The sequence below is a fragment of the Gallus gallus genome, chromosome 1 (assembly GCF_016699485.2).
Source record: "Gallus gallus isolate bGalGal1 chromosome 1, bGalGal1.mat.broiler.GRCg7b, whole genome shotgun sequence".
Classification (NCBI taxonomy): domain Eukaryota; kingdom Metazoa; phylum Chordata; class Aves; order Galliformes; family Phasianidae; genus Gallus; species Gallus gallus.
The window spans coordinates 27,271,385-27,283,695 of record NC_052532.1 but is presented as its reverse complement, the minus strand read 5'-3'; the positions used below and the strand labels follow the sequence as shown (position 1 = coordinate 27,283,695).

General features: G+C 36.0%; 1 protein-coding gene across 6 annotated transcripts in view; it reads right to left on the bottom strand.

Annotated features, from left to right (window-relative positions):
* The window catches only part of DOCK4 (dedicator of cytokinesis 4), a 246,908-nt gene that overhangs the window by 137,934 nt on the left and 96,663 nt on the right, over window positions 1-12,311 (bottom strand). The gene's annotated exons all lie outside the window — the stretch shown is intronic.

The following is a 12,311-nucleotide window of genomic DNA, read 5'->3' as shown; positions in this document are numbered from 1 at the left end:
CACTGTGAGAGGCAAGCTGCATGAACGTGGCAACTGACAGACTCTAGTTCCAATGTATTAATTATTGACTTTAAATGTCAAGCTACTAGTTAGCATCAGTGTGTTTCTACTCTACCCTAGGAGTTGTTTTTCACTGTAAAACAAATGCAACAAATGTAACTAATTGGGCAAACTAACTGACTAGGCCAGCATTTCAGCATTCTTCCTTCTCGTGTTTAGGAACTCCACAGCAGGGAGTTTAATCCAGTACTCTCAGGCAAAGAGCGTTATTCACTTGAGACACAACCTTTACATTTCCAAATTGGAGTAATCCACCTGACTGCAACCAAGAAACATCTTTGCTTATCTTCTCTTGATGACTCCTATTCCAGAATGTCTCCTCATTCTAGGATCAAGAGATGCCCTATGACTTCTGTTACTTCACTACCCTGCCAAGAAAGGCCTGAATATATTCTTGCACATCAGAATTTTTCTGTTCACAATGGATAACTGGAAAGAATATTGCACAGTTTCGGAAGGGAAGCTTTTAAAGTTTCTGGAAGTTCAAGTTTCTCCTTCAAGCTGCTTCTTATAACCATATATGTACTTCCACTTACAATCACATCAAATACAGTCTTGCCCACATGTGTAAATTGCCAGGTACCCTGTCACAAACAAAGCCAATAGTAGTGAGTACATCAGTCATATAAAGGATAATATGAAAATGAAAAAAAATGGCCGCCTTATTCAATGAAGTACACACCACTGTTAACCATTCTATGAGATATTTAGATATTTTTATTCCAAATGTGTAAGAAACAGTTAACAGAGTAATGGCCCCTCTTGAAAAATGATTTTTAAGTTTCTACCCTCGTGCTAAAATTACGAGTCCTGAATGAGCAGAATAAAACCAGGCTCCTCTTTTGTCACCTTGTTTCTAAGGAGGAACAAAACAGAGTAATAAGTGACTCAACAAGAATGAAGAACATCAAAATAGCCAAAAAAGCCAAGATGCATAATCTCTCCTGCATCTGTACCTCTCCTCTGCGAGGTACAGATATACATGCACTGATTTGGGGTAATTCACTATGGTATAATTTAAGTATTGCATGAGATTAAAATGCTTGCACATGCTGCACAGGAAACTAAAAGCAACACTGGACCCCACTATGCTGCGGTCCTGTAAAAGTGCAAAATAAGTTGTTGTGGAAATATTGTGAAGGAGACAGTCCTGAGCTAGTTCATTTCTTCCAGTTCCCGTAAGTCACTTCCTCTACCAGAAGTGCTGCTAGCTCCTGTAGCTTAAATCCTGCCCAGGATCCAAGGCTGTTTCAAGACAGAAATCATTCATAGATAACGTTGAGGTATTCAAGTAAAAAATAACTTCCAAGGAACACTGCTTAAGTGCAGGTTACACATGTTAAAGCATACTATTCTAAGAGGGAAAGGCAGAATAGCCTATCTCTTAATGACAGATTACAAGGAGAACCTAGACTGTGTGTAGTGTATTAGAACGCACTGTACTGAGCACACTCTCAACTACATGCTTTTTTCTTGAAAAACATCCTGCTTCTGAAAAGCTACAACAAAGTCCAGTGTGAATTGTGCCTTTCTAGTCAGAGATAATTCCTTCCAAGAAATTCTGTGCTATGGGAGCAGGCAAGTGAGTCTGAGACAATTAAAACACAATCTTACACATTCTGTTTTTTCTCCAAAAGACATTAGTTCTTTTAGGTAACTGTGGAAGTGAATCTCTCCTTCTATTAATCAATCCTCTGAATTTTCATGACATTCGGAAACACAGAATTTAAATATCAAACAACCAGATATGTACAGGAGCAGAAAATCTGAATATCAATTAATGTATGTGCATGTATGCACATATGTAGAAATAAATGTGTGCACACTCTCTCTCCAGATTTTGCATTAGAAATATATCGCACCATCTAAACTGCTTTCCAAATTTAATTTTAAAAGGTCTCACTGATTCCCCAGTCCTCATTTGTTCTTTTCACTACAGTTACAGAGAATAAAATAAAGAATCGGCTGTCTGGAAAGAACCTGGAAAGAACAGTAGATGCACACAATATGTACAACAAAAAATTTCAAATAACATTCCTAATGTGGAACATTTGCATGATGACAGTACTATGGAAAGAACCAAAAAGAAGCTAAAATTCATCTAGGTTGGTCTGAACTGGAACCTCTGGAATATCAGAAAGGCAGCACCAATAGGCAGCTGGGTCCTTTGGTTCTTTATGAAAATATAGCTCTTTACACATTCTTCTCAACTTTTCAACTCTGCTAGATAATAACTACCTTATAACTGCCATACTACAACACTTCACCACTTATCTTTCTTTGCCCTGAATTTCTAAATCACTATGGCTAGTGAACTGCTCCCCCAGCTACATGCAAAAAATTCTTCATGTATTGATGATCACACACAAAGGATGCGCCTGTGCTTTTTAAATAACTACTGTAGCATGTTAGATAACACACCATACTGTTTCACAAGTATATTTTTCCATCTTCTTTATGGCTTAGTGTCCCACATTGCTGAGAAGCAAGAAAGAATTTAGCTATTTGAGTGCTGATGTCTGGAGCACTGATCCTGAGTAAACTGGATATTAAAACTCAAGCGTAACCCCATTGATTTATGTGTTTAAAGAAATACTGACTCCTTGAGCTCTAGCTCAACAGAGGCCACAATGATATCTCAGCTTGCAAAGAAGAAATACATCTCAGGTTCAAAACAGGCAGACTTCTTGGAGATGGAAATAAATCATTAGTTAGACTGAAGAGGTGTTCAAGCCCTCTCTTTTTTGCTGTTGCTCTGACTGTCAACAATTAACACTAGTCAATTCTGTAAATTTGTAGTGAGAGGGATGGTTAGAAGTTGGTTTATTTGAACTGCCATAAAAGATAGCAACTCTCATGTTTGGGGAAGTTGCAAAAAACTTCTTTAAACGTTTTCTTCCTGCACTAAAATTCTTTTATATTTCCACAGAATAGGGGCCAATGGGAGGGGCGGGTAGGGGAAAGAGCATTTCCTTCTTAAATGGAAAAAAAATGACATCATGGCTTTTTCTCTGGAAAATGAAGTACCAAAAAGTAGATTATAACACAAATCAGCAAATATTTTGACCCATCAACCATGGGTTTCAGTTTTCAGCAAGTGATAACAATGATTTAAGTAATTAAACGACTGAAAGAAGAAATACATTAAAAGGTTAATGATGTGTATGAATGCCAGTAAGAAGTCAAGATTGAGAGTACAGCAAACAAAGGGTAATCTGCTTAATCTCTGATACTGCATAGTCTACATAGTCTTTAAATATATAAACAAAAGCTTACAAATAGAAAATGTGTAGGTTACTCTTATTTGCCTTGGATAGGCAGTCTATTCCTCTTTGTGTTGATGAAGAATCTGCGTTCATTTGAGGGCAATATGATAGTAACAAACAAGGTTGTTCAAGGTGACAGAAAAAGGAGGATTAGCATGACAGCTTATCTCCACTTCTCCCACAGATGTGGCCAGAGGCATCAATCATTTGTGATAAGACATTCATATCATATTGACACAGACACAAAGGATATATCAGTGAAGGAAATTCTTAACACACTCCATCTTTCTAAAGTGCTGCCTTAAAATTGCTCTATTAATAGTATTGCTATTTGGAGAAAATGATAACATTAAGAAAGTGGCTTAGAGAAGATATAGCTAGACAAGAACCGTGTGTGCCATTGCAGATTTAAGGAAAAAATGTCAGCATTCTACTGCAGTATGTTGTCATAACACACAGAGGCACAAACACTACATAAATGTAAAGGTCAGCAAAACAACTGGGACTTTGGGCAGGAGACGAAGCAGCATCCTCATACATATCATCAATAACAAGAACAAAGCTCGCTTATCTGAACATATGCACGTAACTGGCTTAACACCCTCCATTCCCTTTTTCACAGTGCATCCTCAGGATGATAATTGTCCGTGTTTCCAAATTTCAATAAAGAAACAGACAGGACTTCTGGGTAGTGAGGTACAACAAACAGAAATATGGTCTTACAATAGCTACACCAGAAAGGTAGGTATTTCAGAGGACACTGAGATATCTGATTTTTGGAAAGTTTTTTTTTTTTTTAGAAAATTCATTTGCTAAACTTTTTTTGTGTGTGTATGTGTAGCATCAGAACATAACTGTGGCAAAAAATAAAGTTAGGCTCTCAGTGAATAATAAACACAATCTTGAAAACAACAAAGTTGGGGAGAAAAAAATCTGGTGAGATCTTTCAAACAAAAACAATAAATAAAACAATATATACTTTTTATTGAAGGATTTGTCTCAGAGCTCCAGTGTCCAGAGCCCAGGTTCTTCTGGTTACACTAAGATCACCACTTCCACAACAAACTGCCGCACTTTGTAAATGATATGAGCACAACCAGGGGAAAAGTATGTACTATGACCGGATGCCCTTTATTTCTCCAAAAATCTAACAGTGCAAACTGTGATCTGTGTCATCTGATAAGTATGCACTATAGACTTGGTACGTGCAACCTCACTGCTGGTTCATTTACTAAACTTTTTTGCTGGTAAGAAAATAAGATACCCACAGAGCATACAATCATCACTACATTCTTTGATACTCTAAGTGTTGGGAATCTTCACACTCTGAATTTACAGAAGAAAAGCTACCAGTTATTTCTTTAGAATAGAAAAATATCAAATGCTTCCTAAATCCCATAAATAATCACACATTACAACAGATTTAGAAACTAGCTAATGAAGAACACAAGATTGTTGAACTCTTATGAAATGCTCTAGAAAACACACATTTCCAGTCTTCTTTTGGAGATCCACAGTATCCTATCTTGTGCCAGGAGTTTAAATTATGTATTTTCCTGTAAGCGCACCTCACACTAAAATCAACTGAAATCAAGCATCTAAATCCCATTTAACTATGAAAATGTCTTTGTAATGTAATTGTAATGGCTAACACCCAAGGTAAAAAGCTGAGTTGCTCCATGTTCTACATGAATTTTCTCTGTTCAAACTATAATCCTGTAATATGCACCTTACATATGCTATTTTAAGATCTACATCATCAGCTTAGTTTGTATCAGATTTTTGCTTTTGTAGAAAATCCCTTGGTTGTCTCCACAATCCATGTTTTGATTCACAATCCAAAATAGTTTTAGTGAATTGGATTTCTCCTGCATTAAACTGCAAGACAGACTCTCACCAATGCTGGGCATTCAGATCACACAACCTCATAGATTGTCTTTACTAAAATCCTCTGAACATTTACAGATGTTAACATTGGGCTCTGAGCATCCGCTGCTGTTCTGCAACTCCCACTGGCCACCACTGCCTGTACATCACAGTCTTACAGCAAATTTAGATGACATGAAACGAACCATCAAAGCTCAGTATTAAGTTGATAAGCCCTTTGGATTTTGCTTTTCTCAAACATTAGCTGAGCACGCCAGATTCAAGGAACAGATTTTACAGAAGCATTTTAGAACAACGCTAATTAACTACTGTCTGGACTCTTGGCAGATCTAGACTGAGTATGCTTGAGACAATGTACTTTCGAACAGACTATGATGCTGTACACCTCCGAGTATGTGGTAAAAGCTCAGCAGCATCCAGGACTGAACTGAAAGACAGAAAAGTCTCAGGAGAAAATGAGAAAATATGATCACAGACTACTTACATTTTCCAAATATAAACTAATACTACAACTATGTACGCTCAGAATTTTGCTTTAGGTATTAGGTATTTAGGTATTGTCTTAGCTTTTCTCAGTGCAATTAGTGCAACAAACTAAAGCTTAATCAAGACAATTTTTCACTTTTTTAAAGAATAAAAAGTTGAAGAACAAACAAATGAGGCTTTTGACTTGGACAGAAATAAAAAGAGAAGAATATAAGGTAAGAAGACACAGAAATGCATAAAACAAAGTTTTACTGAGACAATTCATATGGCTGCATCACATTAAAGTAGAGCCATTCACAAATTGACCAAGAACCATGCAGGGACTGTTCCCATTCTAAGAAGGAAAATTTGCAAAGCAAGAAGAACATAAAGCAAAACGATACAAAAGAACACATCAGAGAAAACTCCGGAAGTCATCAGGGGCTGACTTCACCTTCTTATTGTGAATTTAAGGGATAACACAAATCATTCCTACAGTTAGTTTAGCTAGAAAATATGTATATATATATGTATGCATATACACAGAGTCAATATAAGTTACTACGTACTAACTAGGCACAATATTACACTTGTAGTTTTAATGAAGCAAGCACATACAGATGTCATCACTCAGATTTATACCTATCAAGAAAAAACTTCTACAGTTTTCTAGCTTCCACATGAAGTAATGCTCTTGATGATACATAGCTTTTTAAAGTGTGAAGGCATGTATTAAAATCAGTGTAATTATATAAATATAGAAATACTCTGCACAGTAATATTAACTGTAACAGTTTATTAGCAATAATAAAGTCATAAATAAGCCTGTATTTTACTACTACATAATTAATGCAACAGAATTGATGCTTTTGCAAACACCAATATAATTAAAAAATTAATTTTTAATAGTAATTTCCAGCCACAAAAGAAGCCTCAAGAAGAAAAGTGTCTCATAGCATCCCAAACAAACGTTAAGATTCCTACCAACAGCAATGCAGTGATCACAAAAGAACATTTATCTCTAGCTTCCTAAATTCAACAGAAAAAAATCTGTTGCCCAAAGTGTGCATTGATTACGCTAAGGTGGATGCAAGCAAATCATCACAGCTGCTACACATCTAGAGAAGTCCTTAGACTGGAAGCCAGAAGGTCAAACATTGACCTTGCCTCTCCTAGCATCACTGAATCTTTATCACTACTTGACTTCTTCTCTGGGCAAGTCACTAATTTCTACATCAAAGTTTCTCACATCTCACCTGAAAAGCTATTATTATCTAACTCTTTGTACATACAGGAAAGATTGTGAGCTGTTAAAAAGAAAAATTATTTCAATATAATGTAGTTACAAATTTACTTAATTTTCCTTTCATTCAAAGCACTAAAATATTAAGATACATTACCAAAAGCAGGATAATGTTTTCACAATTTTAATTTCTGCTTCTTATTTATTTTAACAGGTACTTGCCTAGGAATGCACTTGTAGGTCACACACAATCAGAAGATCACTTTATCGGAACAGTATTCCTTAAACATAACAAAAGAGTCCTTTGGATAATCCTTTTTATTATTATTATTAAGAAAACAATTTCAAAATACACTGAAGCAACAATTCTAAATTTGTACATATGTGCACCACAAATTTTTGATCCCCCTACTGTAAAATTCTTTGCAAATATTTTAAGAGCAAATTCAGGGGACTTCTCTTTATAGATTCCACTGTGAGAGGCTAATGGCAAGAAGTCAGATAAGTAATATTGAATATCCATGTCCTTTTTGATTTCAACAATTATTTCTGATTTTGAAGACTCAAACTCTGTGGAGACCTAAAGCAGCCACATAGAAAGCAAGAAAGAAATAGGATGGATTCAGCTCAATATTACTTCAGGGGATTCTAAAGAGCTGAGAAGATACAAACATTTTATTGGCTGAACATTTCTAAGCTTCATTGACTAAAACTAACCGTAGCAGAAGTCTAGATATATAATTCAAACAAAGATCTTAAAGTCACATGTCTTCAGAGCTGTTTTCAAATCATACAGTCCATGTATTCATCATGAAACCTTCTAAAATTAAACAAAAAAAGAAATGTGAAGCTTTGGCAGAAGTCTTAACCTTGGTGTTTCGTTCATTACTCTATAAGATACCTCCATCTGAACAGATTCCAGAACATGAATCAGATGTCTTTTAATCAAGGCAGTACTTAATATTGCTCAAGAAAACTACAATTTTACTATGGCCTAAGGACAACCTTATTCTTGCAATTTAATATCAAGCTCAGCTATTAAACCATATTAAACCACATTCGTATGTTATGAAGTATCTTCCTTTTTCTTTTACTTTTCTCCCTAATTACAGACTTTCCACGTGGTAACAAATTATACACTTTTCTAATTAAACACAATCAATTAGAGAAAGAAAAAGTGGCGAAGAGCATATACTGAATTTAAATATGAGGAGTGGTGAAACCCTTTTTGATGTTTTTGCTTGTTTGTTTGTTTGTTTGTGTGTTTTAAGAGCAGCAAAGTTGTGGTGTAGTTGAAAAACATATTAATAAGTTACATTCTTCAAGAAGAGAAAGGCCTATGCTCAGTTTCTTGCTATGCCTTCAAATATTCAGATTTGCATACCCTAACTTTCAGGGAGTCTGGACTGTCTCTTAAGCTACAGCAACCATCCTTAGAATATTTTATAAAGGGAATTGCAATCACTAGTATTCTCCTTTTCCTCATCTAGTTGTCTCTACAAAGAAAAACAGTGGCTGACACTGCAGTGTAGGAATCCAGCCCTGCCAAGAAGACATACTGAACTTAGTTCCTGTGGCAAACCATAGGGGACATGAGAATTAGACAAAAGCTGTGTGCTGATATTCAGGATTGCAGTTTTCCATTTTATATCTAAATTGCTTTTACTTTATACAACAATATTCTTTTTACATGTCACTATGTTATATTTTATCATTAGACAAAATTCTAACCTCACTATGTCAAATGCAAGACCTGTTAACACAACGGGCTTTCTGCTTCTAACTTGGTTTTACACAGTTGCTATAGTATGCTTTTATCAAACAATCTATAACTATAACAACAACAACAATCTATAACTATAGCAACAAAAAAAAACTTTCATTTTTTATCATTGTTCAGTGACAATATTCTAAGTATGAGAGTTCTTATTACTGTCTCAGAAAACAACAATTTTACAATGTCCTAAGGACAGCCTTCTTCTTGTACTACAATATGAAGCTCAGCTATTAAACCACAGCTTCCTTATATTGAGTATCCTCCTCTTCCCTTTTATTTTTTTCCTTCCCTGAAGCACAGACCTTCCCACAGCAGCACATTATTCACATTATTAATAAATTCAGATAGGTTTAAAATAAAGGAAGAGGAAAATGAAAATCTTTCAAATGATTTCACAGCACAGTTGATCAGAAAAAAAATAATAGCTGTAAATTCTGTAAAGATAAGAAGATCGTATTGTTCTATGCATGTCAACAAATTACATCCTCTTATCAAAAATCTTTAAACACTCAAAATATAATGAAAATATTCTGTACAAATTCTGCAGCAGTATACAAATAGATTTAGATCATTTTATAATGTCTTAATATATGTCACAATAAAGTATATTCTCTGAACAGGATAAAAAGTTCTTGACTGTGAGGGTGACAGAGCACTGGAATAGGCTGCCTACAGAGATTGTAGAGTTTGCTTCTCTGGAGACGGAACGCAGTGCATTCCTTCTTGAATGTTGCTAATTGTTTAAGACCAGAGAATCCTACACCCAGTCTGCTTTTTCTTGCATTAGTCTGCAGCTGGACTAGGAAAGTTGCTAGACTCAAACTTCCTAAAGCATTACTGTTCTGTAGATACTTGCCTCACCTCAGTACCTACAACTGCAATTCATTTTACTGACGATACTTGAAAAAAAATTTCAGTGCAATAAACTTCACTGAATGTATGAAACAGGTAATGTAAAACAAAGAATGGTTTGGGAAAAAACACTCAATCTATCAACAAGAAAACACAGACAATATTGCTTCTAGTCCCCCAATCACTTTTAAATCTGCTATTTCAATTGCATGAACTTGGGGTTAATAAAAAGTGAAATAAGTATATACAGAGATCATATGCTTGCAGGTTGATCTGATAAGAAGCTGAGGTAGTCTTAAGATAGAAAAGTATCAGAACAGAAATTCTATCATTAAATCTCAGCTGTTCTCTTTTTACTTTTTCCACATGAACTCCTTTAGGAGGCAACAAAGATCACCCATTTTATGTATATTTACATCAGCTGGACAATGAACACCAGATTGAAATCTACACAAAGCCACATTATTGGAGCAGTTCTACCTATGGGCCTGTGCTCAACATTATGCATTCCAACTGTCACATTCAAACAAGCAGGATCACCACCTGAGGAAAGCCTGGTACACACGTAGAGCTTGCAAAACTAAAATTTACATAAAAAGTAAAAAATCCCAAAGAAATGAAAGCCTCCCATTCTAATACCGTAACCACAAAATTGAAGACATACATTATAAGTGATGTATATTCTTATATTTTTATTTTGAACCAAATATCTGTCGAACGTTCTGTTTCAGGACATAAATTGCTATATATGGTTTCTTACTTTTTATCTGTTCTGTTAACAAGAGTTTCACCTACTATTTTTATTGCTTTTTTCTTGTGGGCTCCTTAGCAATGACTTAGGAAATCAACAAACAAATCACCCAGGTAGGCTGTGACAGACCTTAAGGTAATGCTAAACACAGCTTTTTGACGTGCTAATATCATCCAGAATTAGCAGAAGATTACATCTATCCAGGTATCACACTTTGCAGCTCACACCTCTATTACTGCCAGTAGGCCTTGTCTTCATTGCAGGGTGTGAAGCTCAGTATCCAATGACTGCGCACACAGTCTCTTCTCACACATCATCTCCTCAGGGTCTATTGCATGCATGTGTCAGCACTAACAAGGGCATAAAGATCTCTGAAATATCCTGCCAATTTGTATTGAACGAAATATCATACTGCTATGTACACATACACAAGACTTTAATTTATGTGCTCTAACAAGCAGTCAACTGACCAAAATATAGATTAGGTGTGGAAACTACGGCCATGCACATATTAAGCAAGAGCACAAAAGCCATGTCAGCAAGACCAACTAGCCTTGGTTTAACTCTTGGACAACATGGTTATGTTGCTTGCATACCTAGTCCACAAAGACCACAGCTTGGACACATCTGCATTCCAACTCGTGCTATGATCCATATATATCTTGAAATTAAATACATTCTTGTGAAAACTCCCTTGCTTTCATTTTTTTCAACGTGTTTGTTGAGGGGGTTCTTGCTTCCTGGGTTTTTAATTTGTGAGAGGTATGGAGGTGTGCGTGTTTGTTTTACAGATAGTAACAAGCTGCTTCCACAAAGTTCATCTTGTCATTCCTCCCATGCTCTAGAAGGCAGTTTGGATTCATGACAACACACTTCTTCAAGGTTTGTCAGTAATGGGATGAGGAAGTTCACACATAATAAAGCAGCTGCAAATGGACACTGGAGTCAGGAATCAATACCTAAAGGTCAGATCACAGCCAGCATGTGACAAACAGCTCTAGAATTTGTGCTTTCATGTGAATGTGAAATCCAATCCATCTGCTTTCATACGACCACTACTGCCATAACCTTGTTTTCAGCAATCCATAACACTCAAATTGTTTTCTGTCAAGGTCTGAAGCTCTCATCTAAATCCATCACCTGCTATGCCATTCACTGAAATGAACACAAAAGATGTGCCCTGATGCACATTTAACTCTCAGGAATGACAGTAAACTGTTTTTGGTGACTAATGTCCAAAGTGCATTCCAGGTCAGTATTAAGCAGCCAACGTTCTAACAATTTAAAGATTTCATTAGCTATAAAAATCAATTTATTCAGTACAAACTTCCTTCAAATAGTGGGTAGCTATTTTGCACAACTACAAAGCACACAAATCATTTTGTCAAATTCAGTCTAATGTGCATGTGCAACGCCCCAAATTCCTATTACCACACGTATAGAAAGACAATTAGTACACAGTCATGGCTATGCACACATTCTGAATAACACTTCTTAGCCTATTAATAGGCTTACTATAATAGGTTTTATTTCTATTTGTGCATTTGTGTTCTGTCTTATCTAAAGTGCAATTTGTTTTTAAGTCTAGTCTTTCATTTCCCCAGCGGCTACCCTTAAATTAGACTGCGGTATGTTGCTTCTAGTACCTGTACTTTCTGTAGTGAGAAAACAGAAAGAATACACTGAGTAATGACAAGCAGCAAATTCTCAATGAGAGCCTTCTGACCAGTCTTCCATCACCAGTCTTACATCACCAATGTACAAGTATGAGTGTGGCATCGCTCCTTCAGTCTTCCTGCCATAGTTCTCATACAGAACTCAGAAGGCTCTTCCACCAACTCTGCTCTCCCCCTATAAATCATATCTGCTGAGTGCATCATGATTCTGTTCCTGTTCATTCCCGGGTCCTCTCTCTTGGCCAGAAACATGTTAGGAATAGAAATAAGTACTGGACATTTAAAAGTTAAAAGGATTTCAGCTCTAGGATAAGCAGAAGAATAGTTACAGGAT